The following is a 5457-nucleotide window of genomic DNA, read 5'->3' on the forward strand; positions in this document are numbered from 1 at the left end:
TGACAATAGTCACAGTAACCTCAGTATAGGAGGAGGTTCTGTGAGCTGTGATGTCACAGCACTCTACCCAGGGGGATAGCTTGAGGCTCTATCTCAAAAAAAAAAAAAAAAAAAGAAAGAAAGAAAGAAAGAAAAGAAAAGAAAAGCATACCCTTCAACCTTTTCCTAACACCACACAGCTAGCACTGTGCCTTGGTCTAGCCTGATTTTTCCACTTCCATTTTCTGTCATATTCTAGGAGATATGTAGTCACCAAAGTCTGTAACACAGCAGCAAGAAGATTTTCATTTGGTCAAGTGAAAGACAGGGAAGCTTCTTTTTGTTCCAAGAATATCATAACCTCGGAGACACTGCAACCAGCTTTCTGGGCACAAGGTAAAGATGGAACAAAAGCTAAATGGAAGACCCAGCTGCCATTATTTTCCTGAAATCTCCATCTGGTTATTAAAGTTATAGGTGTAGGCTGGGCATGGTGATTCCTAGCACTCTGGGAGGCTGAGGCAGGTAGACTGAGCTCAGAAGTTTAAGACCAGCTTGAGCAAGAATGAGACCCCATCTATACTAAAACTAGTCAGGCATTGTGATCAGGGCCTATATAGTCCCAGCTACTCTGGAGGCTGAGGCAGGAGAGTTGTTCAAACCCAAGAGTCTGAGGCTGCTGTGAGCTACAATGATGCCATGGCACTCTACCCAGGATGAGAGTGAGACTCTGTCTCTAAATTAATTAATTAATTAATTGTTGGGGTTTAGTGGCACCAAAGGGTTACAATACAGCCCCTAAACATAAAACAAGCTACAGAGAACAAAGAACAGAAAGACCAGGCCAGAGCCAGCTAGAAGTCAGCCAGTAGGTGCTAACAAGGAACACAAAGAACCGGGCCTCACAGCTAAATAGGGGAAATAACAAACCAGAAAAAATCTTGGCAATTCAGGCTCCTTGGCTGTAAGGCCTCCTGGCTCTTACAATTATACTTGTATTAGTGACAAAAAGAGCCCCACTTAAATGTTTCACTCATATTCAACAGTGCTGTTTTCTGGAATTAAAATAAATTCCAGGGCAGCGCCTGTGGCTCAAAGGAGTAGGGTACCAGCCCCATACACCAGAGGTGGTGGGTACAAACCCAGCCCTGGCCAAAAACTGCAATAAATAAATAAATAAATAAATAAAAATAAATTCCACTTCCAGGGTGGAATGAGGGGAGACAGAAGTGGTTTTCGGGGTCGGTGCCTGTGGCTCAAGCAGCTCAGGCGCCAGCCACATATACCTGAGTTGGTGGGTTCGAATTCAGCCCAGGGCCGCCAAACAACAACGCTGCAACCAAAAAAATAGCCTGGCATTGTGGCGGGCGCCTGTAGTCCCAGCTACTTGGGAGGTGGAGGCAGGAGAATCGCTAGAGCCCAGGAGTTGGAGGTTGCTATGAGCTGTGTGATGCCACAACACTCTACCCAAGGTGACAGCTTGAGGCTCTGTCTCAATAAAAAAAGTGGTTTTCGTCCAGCTACTCAGAGGTCTGCTGGACACACTGTTTGTGCTTGGTTGTGAGTTCCAGAATGGATTTATTGGCTGGGCATGGTGGCTCACGCCTGTAATCCTAGCACTCTGGGAGGCCGAGGCAGGTGATGAACTCAAGCTCTTGAGTTTGAGACTAGCCTGAGCAAAAGCGAGACCCTGTCTCCACTGAAAGTAGAAAAACTGAGGCAAGAGGATCACTTAAGCCCAAGAGTTAGAAATTGCTGTGAGCTATGATGCCACAGCACTTTACCCAGGGTAATGACTCTATCATAAAAAAAAAAAAATAGAATGGATCCATTTTAATAAGTTCCACATAAACCAGCCCTCAAGTGCAGCAGAAGTGCTGAATCTCCAAGGAGAAAATGACAATAGTCACAGTAACCTCAGTATAGGAGGACGGACTAATACAGAAGGCCCTAAACAAAGTTTTTTCTAGGCCAGGCATGGTGGCTCAAGCCGGTAATCCTAGCAATCTGGGAGGCCGAAGTTAGTAGACAGCTTGAGCAAAAGCGAGATCCTTCTCTACTAAAAATAGAAAAACTGGGTGGCGCCTGTGTCTCAAGGAGTAGGGCGCTGGCCCCATATACCGGAGGTGGCAGGTCCAAACCTGGCCCTGGCCAAAACTGCAAAAAAGGAGAAAAAGAAAAACTGAGGCAAAATTATCACTTGAGCCCAAGAATTGAAGGTTGCTATGAGCTATGATGCCACAGAACTGTACCCAGGGTGACTTGAGACTATTTCAAAAAAAAGTTTTTTCTGCATTTTAATTGCCTAAAAAAGCCTATGCATTTGGATCCCAGCTTCACCACTTACTAAGAATAAAGTGTGTTTTATTTTTATGGGACAGAGTCTCACTATGTCACTTGGTAGAGTACTGTGGCATCACAGCTCATAGCAACCTCAAATTCTTGGCTTAAGTGATTCTTTTGCCTCAGCCTCCAGAGTAGCTGGGACTACAGGCACCCACCACAACACCCGGCTCTTTTTTTTTTGGTGCAGTTGTCATTGTTGTCTAGCAGGCCAAGGCTGGGCTCGAACCCACTGGTGTTCGTGGCCGGTGCCCTGCCCACTGAGCTATGGGTGCCGCCTTAATAGTGTATTTTAAATATTGGTTCTTAAAACTAAGTACCAGGATAGTCTAGATTCACACAGAAAGCTGTGCATGTTCTTGTGGGAGGAGAAGCAGCAGAGACCAATAGAGTCTGAAAAAGCAAACTTCAGTCACCAAAAGCTTGGGTTCAGAAGTCTTAACCTCTGTATAAAGTCCTAGGAAAGGGCCTACTGTGCCACTTTCCATGCCTGTTTTAGTGCTGAACCTCATTCCCCACTAGGGGGCAATCTAAGCAGATGTTAGCGCCTTCATTTGGCCAATCTAATAACCACACATGCTTCTGTGCAAATGGAATCATCTGGTTATCAATGCTCACTGATAGCTACATTAACAGTTTTTACCCTAGCCAAGCCAGCACTTCTGGGTATCTTAAACACATAGCACTAATCAAAATTTTTTTTTTTCCTTTGAGACAGAGCCTCAAGCTGTCCCCCTGGATAGAATGCTGTGGCATCACAGCTCACAGCAACCTCCAACTCCTGGGCTCAAGCGAGTCTCTTGCCTCAGCCTCCCAAGTAGCTGGGACTACAGGCACCCGCCACAACACCTGGCCATTTTTTGGTTGCAGCCATCATTGTTGTTGGGCAGGCCCGGGCTGGGGATTTGAACCCGCCACCTTAGGTATATGTGGCTGGCGCCTTAGCGGCTTGAGCCACAGGCACCGAGCCAAGAGATAGAGTCTTAGTTGCCCTCGGTAGAGTGCTATAGCATCACAGCTCACAGCAACCTCCAGCTCTTGGGCTTAGGAGATTCTCTTGCCTCAGGCCCCCAAGTAGCTGGGACTACAGGTGCCCAACACAATGCCCAGCTATTTTTTGTTGCAGTGTGGCCAGGGCTGGGTATGAACCTGCCACCCTCCGTATATGGGGCTGGCGCCCTACTCACTGAGCCTTAGGTGCTGCCCAACACTTGGCTATTTTTAGAAGTGGGGTCTTGCTCTTGCTCAGGCTGTTCTTCAACCTGGGAAACCTGCAATCTACCCACGTGGGCTTCCCAGAGCGTTAGGATTACAGGTGTTAGCTACTGTCCTGGGCCATTTTTGTTTTGTTTTGGTTTTTTTTGAGACAGTATGAGTCTCACTCTGTGCCCTGGGTGGAGTGCCACAGCATTGTCATACCTCACAGCAACCTGAAATTCTTAGTTGGGCTCAAGCAATCCTCCTGTCTCAATCTCCTGAGTAGCTGGTACTAGAGGCATCCACCACAATCCCTGGCTAGTTTTTCTACTTTTAGTAGCGATGGGGTCTCACTTTGCTCAGGCTGGAACTTCATTTTAAGTCACAAGATGAGAGCTAAAATGGGCCTTACAAAGCTAATCTGAACTAGGTGTCTTCCAAAAAAGAGATGACATGCAGCAAGGGAACAAGTTTATCCAAGTCCACCTGTGCCCTTGATCTGATGCCAATAGCACTCAATCAGAATTTTTCATATCCTAAATTATATTAAGCTGGAGACAGGAGTCAAAAACCCCACACCCCTCAGATTGCTGCTTCAGGAACTCAGTTCTTAAAAACTAAGGACTTAGCAGGGTTAAGGTACCATGTGAGAAACAGCCACACTCACAAAGAAAAGAAAAAAAGACTCCATTTTATAACTCAAAAGCCAGAATGAAGCAGTTCCATGCTTTTTTCATTTAAATAAAAGATTTTTATTTACTGCGTGCACAGGGAGAAATCACAGAGTGAAAACCTCCAGTGCCTTTTTTTTAAAATTTCAGATTAATATGAGTGTCTACATGATTAGGTTACAATGTTTGCTCTTAGGTTATGGTCCCTGTTCTAATTGTGTCCTACACCCAGGTGTGCCATATACCCCTTGCATTGTATCCATTAGGTGCACCAATCCCCCCTCCCTCCGCCCACAACTTGAATTAAATTAAGTTGTTAAAAATATGAAACGCTGAGTGGTGCCCGTGGCTCAAAAGGGTTGGGTGCTGGCCCCATATGCCGGAGGTGGTGGGTTCAAACCCAGCCACGGCCAAAAATAAAATAAAATAAAAATATGAAATGCTTCACAAATTTGTGTGTCATCCTTATGCCGGGGCCATGTTAATCTTCTCCAATTTTAGGATATGTGTTATCCAAGAAAGCATTTTTTTTTCTTTTCTTTCTTTTATTTATTTTTTGCAGTTTTTGGCCAGGGCTGGGTTTGAACCCACTATCCCTGGCATATGGGACCAGTGCCCTACTCCTTTGAGCCACAGGTGCTGCCCCCACTATTTTTCTTTTTAATTACAACACCCAAATCAATAACACCTACGGAAAAATGTACCACCACTGAGGTAGTAGGAAAAGAAAGGCTAGATTAAAAAAACAAAATTTGGGGCAGTGCCCGAAGCTCAGTGGGTAGGGCAACAGCCACATACACCAAGGCTGGCAGGTTCTCATTTGGCCCTGGCCAGCTAAAAACAATGTCAATTGCAACAACCAAAGTAGCTGGGCATTGCAGTAAGCGCCCATAGTCCCAGCTGCGTGGGAGGCTGAGGCAAGAGAATTGCTTAAGCCCAAGAGTTTGAGGTTGCTGTGAGCTGTGATGCCATGGCACTCTACCGAGGGCGACACCTTGACACTCTCTGCTTCAAAGAAAAAAAACAACTAGAAATTGAAAGAAATGTGGCCAGTCAGTCATGTTCAGGTTTTACAAGCACAGGCTTCCAAAATGATCTTTGATTCTGAGACTTCAAATAAATAACCTTGATATTTCACCTGAAACCTAGCTCAACCCTTCATTTAAAAAAAAGTTTTTATGGGCGGTGCCTGTGGCTCAAAAGGGTAGGGCACCAGCCCCATATGCCAGAGGTGGTGGGTTCAAACCCAGCCCTGGCCAAAAACTGC

General features: G+C 45.6%; 1 protein-coding gene and 1 pseudogene across 1 annotated transcript in view; both read right to left on the reverse strand.

The window, feature by feature from the left end:
- The window catches only part of PRDX1 (peroxiredoxin 1), a 27919-nt gene that overhangs the window by 5115 nt on the left and 17347 nt on the right, over positions 1–5457 (reverse strand). The gene's annotated exons all lie outside the window — the stretch shown is intronic.
- On the reverse strand, positions 4619–4713 carry LOC111722709 (annotated as a pseudogene).

The sequence above is a fragment of the Otolemur garnettii genome, unplaced genomic scaffold (assembly GCF_000181295.1).
Source record: "Otolemur garnettii isolate 467f Iridium unplaced genomic scaffold, OtoGar3 scaffold00325, whole genome shotgun sequence".
Taxonomy (NCBI): Eukaryota; Metazoa; Chordata; class Mammalia; order Primates; family Galagidae; genus Otolemur; species Otolemur garnettii.